The 16,513-nt window shown below is 41.1% G+C and overlaps 1 protein-coding gene across 1 annotated transcript in view; it reads right to left on the bottom strand.

Annotated features, from left to right (window-relative positions):
* Positions 1–16,513, bottom strand: part of atf6b (activating transcription factor 6 beta) — an 89,072-nt gene that overhangs the window by 72,163 nt on the left and 396 nt on the right. The window lies entirely within an intron of this gene.

Genomic DNA, 16,513 nt, shown 5'->3' with positions numbered 1-16,513 from the left:
AAGAACAGTTCGTCAATTTAATCTGTCCTCCTTGCATAATTCCTTCATGCTAGCAATTTATTTGGTAAACCTTTGCTGCACTCCCTCAAAGGCTTGATTGGGGCCTGTATCCATTGGAAGCATACAAGATCATGAGGGGTCTTAACAGGGTGGATGCTGACAGGATGTTTTCCCTATGGGAGAAACCAGAACTAGGTCAACACTATTTAAAAATAATAGGACTCCCATTTAAGGTGGAGGATGACACTTAAGTTCTGGAGGGTGGTTAGTCTGTGGAATTTTCTTCCACATAGAGTAGGGCAGACAGGTTTCGCAGAATATTTTTAAGGCAGAGTTAAATAGATGGTTGATTGACAGGGAAGTCAAAGAGTAAAGGAGGCAAACAGAATAATAGGGTTGAGGTCACAATCTGATCAGCCATGGTGTTATCAAATGGCAGAAAGTTAGAGGGGGTTAAACAGCTTATTCCAAATGTGTGTGTGTATGGAAGCTAGCATCGATACTGTTCAAAAACTGCATAGAGCAAAGAATTCTTATGCTGCCAACTACCACTTTGCAGAAGCTTGTTATTCAGAATGATCAGTGTTATGAAAATGTTTTGCAGTCTATTTGAATTTCTGTCAGGTAACATGTCTTCCCCAGAAGCAAACGGTAAGTCACTTCAATTCTCACTCAGCTCCAGTATCTATCTCCAATAGCAGATAGCCACGTTTCTAACTGCGCAGTTTGTAAAAAGCCCAGAGTAGGAAGTAAACCACAGATATTAATAGAATTCAAATCAATGATGCAAGTCATACTATTGTAATGGTAGACACAAACATTTCCTGTGTGAATGGTTGTGAGCGTACATGAATGAGAAATAGACAGACATTGAAGGGAACCCTTGTTAGGATGCCATGATTCTCTAACATCAGTTTTATTGTCAGTCATAACTCAGCAGCATTGTTATCACTGCATCAGAAAGTTGTGTTCGAGCCTCAGCCAGAGACTTCTGCAAATAACCCAAGATGACATGGTCAAAACTGTACTGAGGGAATGCATGACAGGCCAGAAGCGTCATCTTCAGGATAACATGTTAAAATTGAGGTCTTATCAGGTCCAGAGGCTGGTCACAGAAGATCCCACTGCCATTATTTCAAATCAGGAGCAGAGTTTTTGCTGGTGTCCTAAGGATAATGGTTACACTACACAAAAATAAATCACATTGAAGTTTGTTGGGGTTTACTGCACCCAAATTAGCTGCTGTATGTGTCTCAAATGAATAACCACAACTGCATTTCAAAAGTGCTACACTGGCTGTGAAAAGCTTTGCATATGCTGAAAGGAGCTGTTCAAGTAAAGTTCTCATGACAGTGCTCAGGAGATTGCTGATATTTTCCAAAAGCTTCTGAACAGCAGTATTTCCTGCTCCTTAACAAGAACATTTTTAATGACAAAACAAGAAATTGCTGGAAAAGCTCTGCAGATCTGGTAGAATCTGTGGAGAGAAACAGTGTGACCCTTCCTCAGAACTGTCACCCTGTTAAGACCCCTCATGATCTTGTATGCTTCAATAAGATCACCCTTCATTCCAATACACTAATGGATAAAGGCACCAGTCAAGCTATTGAGGGAGTGCAGCAAAGGTTTACTAATTACATTGCTAGCATGAAGGAGTTATACTATCAGGACAGATTAAATAGACTAACTGTTTCTGTTTTTGCTTCCAAGTTACAGCATCTGCATTTTTCCAGTTTTTACTTCACATTTTTAATGTTTGTTTTCCAAACGTAAATCTGTGAGACTGCTGCTTTTAATATCCACATACCTGTCAAAAACAAATAGAGCTGCCTTGATGTTTTTTGGCGCAAGCCCTGGTTGTGTCTCCATTAAACGCCAAGATTTGGCCACAGTCCAATGTTACCAACTGCTAATAGCCAAGGGAACTGAATGCAGGGAAATTCTGGAGCGATGGCGTTATTCAAGACTATCTAAGTGCTATTCCAGTTAGTTCTGAAATACATCTCAACCAGTTTTACAATAGGAATACCATTTTGTCTCTCCCTAAGCCAGCTTTGATTCCATAGTGTTGAGATGACAGGGTTTCCTAGCATCACAACTGTAATTGCCAATCTTGAATTGCAAGTAATGTTTCAAAGACATTTTAATGTTTTTTTTAATGTTTTGGGATGTGCAGTAGTTGTGAGGTGTATTATGGAAAAGCAAGATTTTCTTTCCAGAAGTGTTTAATTTATGTTCTTGCCTACAACTCAAAACATCAGAAAAATATTAAAAGAACTGCGGACACTGGATATCTGAAATAAAAATAGAAATTGCTGGATGAACTCAACAGTCTGGCAGCATCGCAGGAAGAAAGTATCAGCATTTTGAGGTGAGTGTCTCATCAACGGAAAGGAGTTTATGAGCAGGAGTGAGTCATTTGGCTGAACAATACAGCTCCACCATTTAACGTAATCACAGCCCACCATATTTGCATTTTCTCCCTACACCAAGCAATTTCTAATTGCTTGCTGCAGTGACTGGTGGACAAGGAAAACACTTTGTGCATCAAGATTTCACCATTTATCATTATTTAATGAATGTTGTGCCATTTTGAGTGGACACTGGACTGCTGGAAAGTGAGGCAGGTGTAGTAGTAATGGGGAACAAAGAAATGGCTGAGGAAGTGAATAGGTGCTTCAGTGGAAGACACCAACAGCATACCAGAACTTCAAGAGAATCAGAAGGCATAAGTGGGTGCAGTGCCATCACTAAGGAGAAGGTGCTAGGGAAGCTGAAAGGAGTGAAAATGGAGAAAACACCACATGGACTACACCCTAGAGTTCTGAAAAAGATAGCAGAGGAGATTGTTGAGCTAATGATGGTGATCTTTCAGGAATCACTAGAATCACGGAGGTTCCCAGAGAGCGGGAAAATGGCTAATGCAATACTGTTTAAGAGGGAGGGTGGCAGAAGACAGGAAACTGTAGGCCGGTTAGCCTGACCTTGGTCCTTTTTAAGATTTTAAAGTCCATTATTAAGGATGAGAATGTGGACTCTTGGAAGTACATGGTAAAATAGGGCAGAGGCAGCACAGTCTCATCGAGGGAGGCCATGCCTGACAAATGTGTTTGAAATCTTTGAGGAAGTAATGAGCAAGTTAGACAAAGGACGACCAGTGGACATGATCAATTTGGATTTCCAGAAAGCCTCTGACAAGATGCTGCACAAGAGGCTGTGAAATAGGACAAGACCAAGGTGTTAGGGGCAATGCATTGGCATGGATAGGGGACTGGCTGACTGGCAGAAGGCAAAGAGTAGGGAGAAAGGTGTCTTTTCCAGGATGGAGAAAGTGAGGTCTGCAGATGCTGGAGATCAAAGTTGAAACTTTATTGCTGGAACAGCACAGCAGGTCAGGCAGCATCCAGGGAACAGGAGATTCGACGTTTCGGGCACAGGCCCTTCTTCAGGCCCCTGAAGAAGGGCCTGTGCCCGAAACGTCGAATCTCCTGTTCCCTGGATGCTGCCTGACCTGCTGTGCTGTTCCAGCAATAAAGTTTCAACGTCTTTTCCAGGATGACAACCAATGACTAGTGGAGTTCTGCAGGGGTCAGAATTGGGGTTGTAACTATTCATGTTATACATAAACAATCTGGACAAAGGAACAGAGGGCATTGCTGCCACATTTGCAGATGACACAAAGATAGTTGAAGGGACAGATCATGTAAGTGGGGGGGCTGCAAAAGGATTGGATATGCTAGGTGAGTGGGCAAAGAAGTGGTAGATGGAATATGAGAACGTGTATAGGGTATAAACAGGTAGGGAAAGTTAAGTTCTCAGTTTTGTGAAACAAGAGGATCAGCTGAGCATGACTCAGATGAGATACGAACTTTCAGTTAACAATGGGTTGCTGCTGGCAAGGGGAATGGGTTAACAAGGTGGAAAAGCAGTCATTATGTACAGCCATTGAACAATATTGGAAGCATTCAGTATGCAAGGTCAGTTAACAAGGGGAAAGTATCCATTGTATGAATCCAGTTAACAGGGTTCATTGTATTCATTGTATAACAGTAAAGGGCTTGGCCTCTGCTATTGATACTCGTTGATTGTAACGGTCACCTAATTAATATGTACATTGCCTTATCTGGATGCTCCTCCCTGTAAAATGACTATATAGTTCATTGAGAAACTGCTGTTCCAGAGAAGACCGGGAACCCATGTCCTTGCGCACATGGGCAATCGTTCTCTCTCCCTCCAGAGCCTGGAATAAAGATGAAGGAGGTAAAACTATACTGTGTCTCAGTGTTTTTCTCTGACTGAGGGGGGAAATGGGACGACAATACAATGCAGCAAAGCGAAAGATTATGCACTCTACTAGTAAGAATACACCATTTTGTAATGTGAGCCTTGCTGGAGACATCTACATCTCAGAAATAAAAGAATATATGGCATCAAGTTTCAAATGATCACCTTTGTGTTTTGACACACTTCATCATTTTGCATTCTGTTTTTATGTCTAACTTCCACGGGCACTGCAAACCATGGATTCTGACTGCTGGTGTACACCCTCCTCTCCATTGACCCACCATGAGACTGTCTTCAGCTGCATGGATCACTTTGTAATTTACTCCCAAAACTACATATTCTCCAAGTTGGCCATCAAAACCCAATTCCTAGATAATGCTTGCAGTCAGCTCTAGTATCTAACCCTTGTGCTTGCATGTCCATTTTTGTCTAATCATACTTCCTAAGAAGATGACAAAAAAAAAAGAGTAGATTGTTTAGCTCATCAAGCTTGGTCCATTTAACAAAACCATGGCTGATCTGATCTTGTTCAACTCCACTTTCCCACTGCTGCTCCATCTCTCTCGATTTCATTCGTTTCCAGCATCTAACAATTCCTGGAGCTTGGATCCCTCTCAGTCCTCTCTTTGCCCTCAGAAGCAATCACTTCTGGCCTGGGATAAGGAAAACATGAAACTCTCACCTAAAATTCATGGATGCTAAACCAATTGAAATTGACAAAACAGATAGATTTGTTGATCATAAGTAAAAAAAGGAATAGGATCAGGACAATGGTGAATAGCTTCTTGATTTTTTTTCCGCAACTCAATTAGATCAAGGTTGATCTGTATCTAAACTCTTAATACTCTTCCTCAACAGAAAACAAAATCATAAGTCTGAAAAAAAAAACTATAAAAATGAGTTGAGTCTTTTTCTTCTCATTCTTCTCATTGTTGATGATGGCTTATCCTCAATTGCCCTCAAAACATACTATAGTGACTGCATTTTAAAAGTACTTAATTGACTGAGAGGTGCCTTAGATCTTGGAGGTTATGAAAGTTATTTCTTGACTGAAATGTCCAAGTTCTTATAAAGTAACTTGCAATAAGCCTTCGAATACTGCCTTTCAATTCTTTGAACATTTCTTAAGTTTTCACACTTATTTGTAATAAAATGCCTGGGCTCCACGTTCACCCAGCCCTTAGCAAAATCCAGCTGTCTGACTTCACAAGGCAAGTGTGAATGTAGGACCTACTGATCTGTGACAGCACACAGGAAACAGACAACTTCTAACACTCATCGCTGCACAGTCGATAAATAACAGCCAACATTTTCAACTCTGTGGTTCCAAAATCAACAATGAGGTTTAGAGGTTCTATGTTTAAATGTGAATATTTTAAACAGACAAAATGGTAAAATTTCAACCAGGACAGGACCTTTATTCAGTTGCAAAAGTTTAGACCCCAGTAGAAAGGTTTTGGTGATATCCCATTATATCTGGACCATGTCACAAGTGCTCCTATAAACACTGAATTTATATAGCACCTTCATGCACTCTACAAAAGCAATAATCAAATAAAACATGACACCCAGGCACCTGAGGAGATTATTACTTGTCAAAGCTTGGTCAAAGATTTTTAAAAGAAGATTGCCTTGGGTAAAGAAGAGATATAGAAATTTAGGGAGGAAATTCAGGAGCGTATTCCCAAGGCAGCTGAAAAACTGGTTGGTCATAGTCAAGTGATTAAATTTGGAGATTATCAAGAGCTACAGGGAAGCAGAGATCTGTTTTTCTGTTTCAACGCAGCTGATTCCCATATAGGGTGGTGAAGGCACAATTAACAAGTCATGCCTCAAGCAGTTAATTCTAAATGGAAAACTGCTAAACCCTACAGAGGGTTAAACTCATTGAAACTAACAGGTGCAACCTCGATTCTTGTGGGAAATCAAGTTAGGATACTGAAGGAATAGGAAGTGTTCTTGTGCCTTATAGAAAAGTAGGTTTCACTTTACTGCAAAACCCACTGACAAATTAATCAACACCGCATGCAGCAGTCCCCAGTTGCATTTCGCCACTCCTGTCAAATTCCATGATGCAGCAAGAGGGTTCAGTTTGCACACTGCAGTTTATTTAGTGAAAGCATCTGTGTCCCATGGTTGATTTAACAATGACAGGAAACTGTTCAGTATATGTTTATTTTGCAAACACTGACCTTTGGTCTTGCACATGAAGCAATCAGCCAAAAGACTTGGCTATTCTCTCAAAGTGGGCACAGCTGATCTCTCACAAACTGTTAAGAGGTGCATGCTAGCTTTTCCTGGCCATTATTTACCTCCCATTCAACAAGCAATTAGGGCAAAGACGTCACTATTCTAAAAGTAGTCTAATAAGAAGGTATGAGGTGGAAGGTATTTATTCTTTTCACTCTTTCAGTCAATGAGTTCTGAACTTCATCTCTCTTAGTGGGCGGCACGGTGGCACAGTGGTTAGCGCTGCTGCCTCACAGCGCCAGAGACCCGGATTCAATTCCCGCCTCAGGCGGCTGACTGTGTGGAGTTTGCACGTTCTCCCTGTGTCTGCGTGGGTTTCCTCCGGGTGCTCCGGTTTCCTCCCACAGTCCAAAGATGTGCAAGTCAGGTGAATTGGCCATGCTAAATTGCCCGTAGTGTTAGGTAAGGAGTAAATGTAGGGGTATGGGTGGGTTGCGCTTCGGCGGGGCGGTGTGGACTTGTTGGGCCGAAGGGCCTGTTTCCACACTGTAAGTAATCTAATCTAATCAGGGGAGAAAGAATTTCAACTCCATCTAACTTTTCATCTAGCTATTCTAAATCTAAAGCCTGCTAACAGAACTCGACACAAACACATCTTCCTATCTACTATCTCCCTCTCTGAGTATAATCACCTAAGAGGTGTTGGCAACTGTAGACTTCCATCTTATATTGACAATGATTATGCTTGGCAGGGCACCACAGTGGTTTGCCATTGCCTCCTGCAGTATGACTGATAAAGAAACTTTCCCATTCTTATAGCCTGGCATTGAGTGTATTGGAAGAATTTACAGGTTGATCGCTCACGATTTTAATGCACCAGCCTTGGCCATCAAGTCCTCGAGCAGGACTTGAACCAGGAGCTTAGGTTCAGAGACAGCGATGCTATCCACTGTGTCATTAGCACTCCAGTCTATTTATTTTGTACACCTCAATGAAATCTCCCATTTTCTAAAGAAAAAAACATCAACTTATTCAATCTTTCCTCTTAACCCCACCTACCTGTCCAGCTTCATTCTCCAGAACCAAGCCCAGAACTACCATTTCTTGTTCAGTTTGCAATGTGCTAGCTAAAATCACTCTCCTGTTGTTTTTCTAGCTCCTCTCACTATTTAAAGCTGGGTAGTATATTCCTGGCAATGTGATCTGCTGTTCGCTTTATGCCATGTAAACTCATACGATGTTCCTTTAGCATTACGTCCCTTCCCACAGGTGGGACTGTTTCTTTAACAAAAATTGTGGTTCTTTTATTCTTTTTATCCTCATTTCGATCATTAATGCAGACAGTCTAGCCAGAAACATTGCAATGCTATTGCTACTCATTACTCAAGCCACATTTTCATCATAGCTGTGCTCAGAACCATTATCCCATAAGAAGGATTTTCTTCCAGCTTGTACACTACAAGCTGTCTACCTGTGCCCTCAAATCGTCTGCTGTATTCCCCGAACTTGCATTGAATCTCTTCCTCTCCTCACCCTCTCCAGCCAAGCTAGTCTAAAACTTCCATATAAGCACCAGCAAAAGAGAAAACTGAAGGTATGGGGGTGTGTAGCAGAAAGGAGGCTCAGGCAACCCCACAGAACAGGCAATCAGCAGATCATGGTGCTGAGAATATACTGCAGTGGTGTAAGGCTCCACAGTAATCAGGCCAGGGCGCATTTAAAAAAAAAAGCACAGACAGGCAATTATATCGGACTTTCACCCAAGGTATTGTGCTCTTAATATGCAGGGTGTAGACAGTGAAAAGAGAAAGTGGCATGTGTTCTTTTGTCCATTAGATTTTTACCATAAAAGCAAGTCTGCACAAACAGCACAATCGAGGTTAGTTTAAAAAAAAATTCTGGACAAAGCACCTGAGTGTTCATGTTTGTCGAACATTGCCAGCCACAAATCAAATTAAGTCAGTGAAACTCAATTAAATAGAAGATTGTTGGAAGGGACAAGAGACACACTGATGGAAACTTTCCATCACATCCACACTCCCTGCAGAACAGCTTTATTTGTGCAGACAAAATCATCTCACTCTGTCAAATGCGAATGACCCACATTTCTGATAGTGTAGGTGAAAAAACCTACAGCAGGCATGTCTCTTAAAATTCCCCCAATTCCTATAGGAAGCTGGCAGATTGCTTATGTGGCGCTTTTATATTAATTGGGAGGCTGGTACTACTTTATGCTTTGTGCAATATTGCTGAGGTTTAGGAAAGCTCTCGCAATACTGAGGCCTATATTTAAAACACATTCACCAAAAGAAATGATTCTTCAATGCCGTGATATGGCCACATTTTTCAAATTAAATATTGATTCTTGAAAACGGTCAACCAAGTATCAGCTTTCTCTAGTAGCTCAGATCACAAGTTGCTAAAATAAATCTGCAGACTGAAACAGACATAATAAAGACAAGAATGCAAGAAAAAGATGTCACCTCCTGACTCCCCAAAACCCATTCATGACTTGCAAGACACAGGAGCATGATGGAGGAGTTGCCACTTGCTTGGATAATGCAACAAACAGTGCAGCTGTTTGACATCATTACTTGACAAAGCAGCCAGCTTGCATAGTACCCTATCTATGAATTTTAACATCGAATCTCTCCACTACTGGACCTATACAACATGGACTGTGACAGCTTAAGACAATGCACCATCACTGTCTCCAGAGCAATTAAGAATGGACAACAACTAACCAGTGACACATGAATGAATAAATTAAAAATGAATTTCCAAACCAAATCCAAATTAAATGATAACTAACTAGGTTTTGGGGGGGTGGAGGGGGGGGAAGGTTGATGTATGATGGGATATAGATTGCACCATTGTCTGAACACAGTCATATGGTTCAGTTCACTGCATTGAATCATTTATTAACTGACAAAAGCATTAGCAATTATATAGCAGACAGACGAGTTTAACTTGTCTGACAAATGAAATACCTGTGTTGCCATAAAATTACAACAGAAGCTCAATGCTAAGTATTGCTTAACAATGGTATGTAGTGTTTTAGTCTTAGTGAATAGACAAAGGAAGTGGTGCAGTTCCCAATTGCATCTTCAAATTCTAGTCCAGAGATTTGAGCAGAAAATCCAAAACCGTATTGAAGGGATGCCACATGGTTTGGATGCAAAATTAAATGGAATCCCTCTCAGGTGGACGCAAGAGTTCCCACAGCCAATCTTCTGAAGAGTTCTCCCTGATATCAGAACATTTTTCAGGTGGGAGGTAGCAAGGTGACTCAGTGGCTAGCATTGCTGCCTCACAGCACCAGGGTCCCAGGTTCGATTCCAGCCTTGGACGACTGACTGTGTGGAGTTTGCACATTCTCCCAGTGTCTGTATGGGTTTCCTCCTGGTGCTCTGGTTTCCTCCCACAGTCCAAAGATATGCAGGTCAGGTGAATTGGCCATGCTAAATTGCCCATAGTGAAAATCCATTAGTCAGAGGGAAATGGGTCTGGGTGGGTCACTCGGAGGGTCAGTGTGGACTCGCTGGGCCACACTGTAGGGAATCTAATCTAATCAGCCAGAGGTTTTGTTCATGTAGGCACTGATGACTCAGATAGGAAGGGGGAATGAGGTCCTGAAAACAGATTTCATGGAGCTAGGAAATATACTGAGAAACAGACATTTCAGGAATTCTCACAGCTTCACATTCTAGTGAGCATGGAAACAGGAGAAGAGAGGGATTGTGCATGTGTTTGGCAAACTGTTATAGTGGGCAGGGCACTCGATTTCTGCAAAGTTGGGACCGGTGCTGGGGCAGGTGGAGCACATTTTGCCAGGCATAAGATTACGTTCCTTGCAGAGACGTGTGTCTGTGTGCGTGTATCTGTGTGCGTGTGGTTTAAACTAGATTGGTAGCGGGATTGAACCAAACAGAGAGCTTGGTTTCAACAGAAGCAAAACTAGCAAAAGGAACTTAAATTGTTCTAAGCAAAAATAGATTCAGTTGTGGGGTCAAAATGGAGAGTAGTATTAAAATGGCTGAATGAAAAGCCCTCTCTCTGAACGCCCACGGTGTTTGTAAATAGGTTGATGAATTGAATGCACAAATTGAGGTAAATGGATAGGATTTAATTGTCATTACAAAGATATGGCTTCAGGGTGAGCAACACTGAAATAAATATCTAAGGATATCCTACACTCAGAGAGACAGAGAAAAAGACAAAGGAAGTGGTGCAGTTCCCCTATTAAAAGATGACATCGTACATAAGAAAGAGAGGACCTTGACTGATGTTTGAGATATCGAATCAGTTTGGGTGAAGCTAAGAAACAGCAAGGTAAAGCAAAAATTTGCATACTATAATGTTGGGCACGTTATAAATTAAGAGATTAGAGAGGCATATAATGTGAGCAAAACAGTATTAATGGATATCCTCAATGTGCATATAGATTGGGTTAATCAAGTCAGCACTAATGCTTTGAAGGATGAATTGCTGGACTGAGAATGAAGTAGATTTTTGGAATAGTACCTTGAGGAGCCAAATCTTACTTTAAGGGAGCCTTTATATCGAATTTGTATGAAGGTTCAATGTGACAGAGTTCATAGTGAAATTAGGGTCATTAATTTGAGCAAAGGTATAAGGGCGCAAGGAGTGAGCTGGCTGTGGCAGATTGGGAAAAGACACTGGAATATTTGATGGCAGACACAATAGTTAGCATTTAAGGAAACACAGCAAGAGCTATAACATATACACATTCTTCTCAGGCACAAATGGCAAAAGGAAAGTTGATATTCTGCATTACTTAATGTAATGGTAAGCCTGAGGATTGTATAATTTAACAACAGACAAGAATCTGATAAATTGGAAAAACAGAAGATGAATGCAACCTAATGAGGAACATAAAGATGATCTGTAAAAGCTTCTGTTGATATATAACAGAAAATGATTAGCAAGGATAAGTGTGGGCCATTGAAGTTGAGGTCTCGAGAATTTGTGGTGTAAAACAGGAAATGGCAGAAAAACTAATTAGGTACTTTTCTCCTATCTTCAAGATTGGACTGAGTGAATGTGAATTTATGAATGGGAAGTCCCATTAAGGTTAGGATGCTACTTCTGACCCAGTAGATGAGGTGTACTTCAACTTACAGGTGGTTTTTGATAATGCCCCACACAGGAGGAGAATTAACAACTGAAGAAAATATACTTACTGGGTTGTGGAAGGAGCATAAGGTTCGACTTTAATTAAAATACAAGCTTTCCTTTATGTTATGACGAAATTACTCAATTTCAGTTGGCACCATAGTTGGTCTACAACACAGAGATAGGCCACTTGCCCCCAAACTCTGCACACTGGGCTTTGAGATCACCTATTGTCATCTCATCCTTTGATTTATTTTATGCTCATCCAACTTCATGTTAAATATATTGATGCTACTCACCTCAACCAAAGGATGCAAGAACAAGATCAACACTCAACAATTCTCTGGATTAGGAACCACCAATACTAAGAAATGTCCCAATTCAAACCAATTGTTTTTATTAATATAAAGCCAAACTTGTAATATATAAGGTGCCAAAGGGTTGGTGCTCAAATTTCACTGCAGAAATAGAGTTCCATAATGCCACACTCAATGGCAGTACAGGGTGTGCACTGCACTAATTGTTACATCATCTGTGCTCTCTGATAAACCTAAAAATCCTACATAATGACTTCAGGAGCATGTCAGTTCTCCCCAGTGGCCTGGACAACATTTAGCACAGTCAAATCAACTTCTCTGTAAAAATGACACAAGACTTACTGGTCATCGTTACATCACTGTTGAGGGATCTTGTTGTACACAAGCTAGTTACAGCATTTTCCTACATAACACAAACTACAAAGGAGGGCATTTACCCTTTCAGATCTTCATCTATTTGAATTGGCAATTCACATAGTGCCATTGCCCGGACAATGGAGCTGACACTTCAAATGTACTTAACTGGCCATAGTGAACTATTTAAATTCAAACCCTCTCTTTCTCCCCAAGATTAATACACACCACCACTGCAACAGAATATGTTTTTTTTTTAAAAAGAGAAACAAACCAGAGAGTATATAAGCAAGAAGTTCGTTATGAAGCATCACTTCCTGTTGCTACTGATTCCATCATTTTTGGCCCTTATCCCAACAGTTCGCAGATTTTCCTTTGTTCTAATTCTAAGTTAAACTAATGCATACCAATGGCAACTAGCTCTGTCCCAAACAAAACTGAGGATCCCACGCACATTATTATTTTATATTTTCTAGGGAACTAGACCAATAAATAAGTCAATGAATGTAGAGAAACAGAAATAACACAAAATAAAAATACATTGAATAAACTGAACAAACTCTGAGGATAAACCCCTGATAATACCGCATCTGCATATTTCAAAAGAATCTTGTGAAGAAACAGCAAAGGCATTTCTACTCATAACTGGTCAGACAGAGCTCTATCACCAGAGGACCTGGTGATATCACTAATGTAACCCCATATTTGAGAAGGATGGAACATATCTTGGGTACTCCAGAGCAGTGAGCTGAACATCAGTCGCAAGAAAACTAATCAAGGTCTTAGTGAAGGAGACAATAGAAATAAACATCTTGATGTACATTTCAAAAGTGATATTTTGCTTCACAATCATTTAATTTTCTTGAGGCAATGGCAGAGGGAAGGCAACACACTAGGTAGAATTCATCCGGATTCTTTTCAAGGCCTTCAACGTGGTGCCCCAGAATAGACTTATAAAGGTAAGAGAATGCAGAGTCAGGAAGATGATTAAAAATGCACCAATCATTGAAAGTTGCAGCACAGGTTAGCAAGGCTATAAAACGCAAACCAAGCACTGGGCTTTATTTCAAGTGTAGGTAAAACTGAAAAGTAACAAAGCTATGTCAAACTTAGATTGAACTGTGACTGGATGAGACTTAAGCATACTGCATCTGACCTGGTCACCAAATTATAGAACGGAATTGAGGATTTGGAGAATGTGCAGCAAATTTTCGCAAATGCAATACCAGAAGTTTGTGGGCACATACATCAGGAAGGGATTGACGGTTGTTCTCTGATATTTGTTAGTTAATCTCTATCTTAAACTGCTCTGAACTTCCCGTTCTCTTTTGCAACAGCTTAAATCTATCATTTCCACTTTTCTTCAGTTCTGAAGTTTTACATAATACTTAAAACATAAATATTGATTCGCTCACCTGAGACTTTGTCTTATTCGTTCATGGGCTGTCAGCATCAATGGCTGCCCCATGCCTAATTGTCCTTGAGAAGACAGTGGTGAACTGCCTTCACGAACTGCAGAGATCCACGACACAAAGGGTCCACTATTGTATGGTAGGCTGGCAGTTCAAGTACAGCAATATCAAGGAATGGCTGTACAGTTCCAAGTCATGATGGTATATGGTTTGGAGGGGAACTTGCATCTGTCAGTGTCCCTATTGCTCTGCCGCCAATGTCCATCTAGGTGACACAGGCTGCAGACTTGGAAGATGCTATCAAAGGAGCCTTGGTGAAATGCTGCATTGTGTCTTGAAGATTTTGCTGCTTTATTAATGGGATTTGGGATTCACTAGCTGGACCAGCATTAAATGCCCATCCCTAATTGGCCAGATAGCAGTTAAAAGTTAACCACATTACTGGAGTAACAGGTAGGTCAGACCAGGTAAAGATGGCAGTTTCCTTCCCTGAAGGATATACTCAAGTAGATAGGTTTTTTTCTGACAAATCGACAAGTGTTTCTTAGTCGTCATTAGACTCTCAATTCCAGATTTTTACTGGTTTCGAATTCAAACATATGGCATGGTGGGATCCAAACCTGGATCGTTGGAATAATGGCCTGATGATAATATTATGAGGTCATTACCTCCCCATATGACAGTATACATAGCTGTTACTGGAAGCCAGAACTGGAGAGATTGAACATGGAAGGTGGTGGTTAAGATGCCAAACAAATGGTCTGCTTTATTCTGGGCAGTGTTGAACTTCAAGTGCTGTCGGAGCTGCACTAATCCAGCTAAGAGGAGGGTACTCCATCACATTTTTCCTGAGCATGCAGCAGACGGTGAACAGGCTTTCAAGAGTTAGGAGGCAAGTTACTCACTGCACAACTATCGACTTGCTTTTGGAATCACAGTACTTACTGTTCCAGTTAGTTTTAGGTCATTCCTGACAAGGTCTGTGTTTTATTTCAAAATTTTCAGCATTCAGAGTATCTCTTTTTTTTTCTTGAGAAAGAGCCAAAGGGTGAACTAACAGAGGTTTTTTAAATTATACACAGTTTTGGAGAGTGGATAAAGAGCACTTTCTCCTGTGGGAAAGAATAAGACTGTTGATCATGTCTGCAAGTTACTAAGAAATCAAATCATGAATTCAGGGGAAACTTTCTCATCCAAAGAGTGGCAAGAATGGAAAACTTGCAAACACAGAGTGGTTGAGACAAATAGTCCCAGAGGACCATACGCTACTTACCCTCTCGAGAGACAGAGAAGGACAGAATGAGAGAGAGAGAGAGAGAGAGAGAGAGATGATTGGTGATGCTGAAGGTCACCACACCTCAGGCAAAGAGCAAGATTAAAATGGTGAGACCTTCATGGCGATCTGTGTGAGAATTTAAGCCATGCTGTTGGCATTGGTCTACATCACAAACTAGCCATCCAGCCAACTGTGCGAACAAACAACCAGGCAGATAGGTCAGATGTATTTAAAGAATAAACTACACAGGCTTATGAAGGAGAAGGGAACAGACGATCATGATGGCCTATCTAGAGGAGGGCAGATGAGAGGCAGCTTGAGTGGAACATAAACACAACGTGAGCTGGTGATCAAATGATCTGTTGTGCTGAGTAGACTAATGCCATGCCATGCTATCATGCAAGCGATCATTTGGCCCATCGAATCTGCACTGGTTATTTGTAGAGCCATCTAATCAATTCCACATTCATAATCTTTCCTCTGAAATTTGAACCCCAATTCCTTCTGAATGCTGATATTGAATCGGGTTCCACCACTCCCTCGAGCAGCAATTTCTCAACAACAATGACTGACAATAACTTAGGATCCCTCACATTGCTATTCGTTATTTTTGGCTCTTTTTATCAAGTATCTTCATACTATGTTAAACAGAAATTGACACTCGAGCAGCTATTAGGAGAGATAAGTTTTTTAAAAACTTGATCAAAGATGCAGGTTTAAAGGAATACCATAAGCGAGAAAAAAAAGGGAAGCAGAGAGACATGGAATTGTTGATAGAACATTCCAGAGTTTAGCCCGAGACTGTAGAAGAGGTGGCTCCATGGCTCAGTATATTGTTCCTTTAAAACTTATGCACTCACTACAACTGCCTCCAAATATCTGATACTTTGCCAGAATGCACTCCCATGTATCACCTTTCAATGGGTTACATTTTAAATCTGAACTTCCTGGAGTACAATCTGTACCCAAAAGCAAATGAAGTGACTCACTCATTAGCAGAACAATTGTAAAGCCAGCATTCAAGAGTTTGTTAAAATCTACGACAAAGCATGTGGTACTATAGCATAGACTGTCACAGATTCTCTTATACTCAATCTTTGACTGGTCCTCATCACTACTATTCAACACTTAGGACACACATCCGGGGGTCCGATAAGCACTGGCACATCCAGCCACACGCTTTCCCTTGACGGAGACCCCCCCAGACTGAACATAAAAAAATAAACCAAAACATCCTGAAGAACAAGTAGTTGCAAGGTTACTGATCAGCAGACAGAAACAGGACCAGCAAGCTGCTGAAATTAAAGAACTGGAGGGACCACAAAACAGAATCATCATTTACATAATCTGAGATAGCCTGACCTGCTCCACAGCTCACCACTCTCCTCCTCCTCCTCTGCATCCTTCACCTTCGGCCATCCCATGCCACCTCTCCCCTGACCCTTCTTGCACTCCTTCCCCCCTCAGAACCTCCCTTCCACCTAATCCGCCTCAAACTCACCCGCGCCTCCCCCCTGTCCTGATGCCCCCTCCCCACAGTGTCC

The sequence above is a fragment of the Chiloscyllium plagiosum genome, chromosome 37 (genome assembly GCF_004010195.1).
Source record: "Chiloscyllium plagiosum isolate BGI_BamShark_2017 chromosome 37, ASM401019v2, whole genome shotgun sequence".
Classification (NCBI taxonomy): domain Eukaryota; kingdom Metazoa; phylum Chordata; class Chondrichthyes; order Orectolobiformes; family Hemiscylliidae; genus Chiloscyllium; species Chiloscyllium plagiosum.
This window is presented reverse-complemented; position numbering and strand designations above follow the sequence as displayed.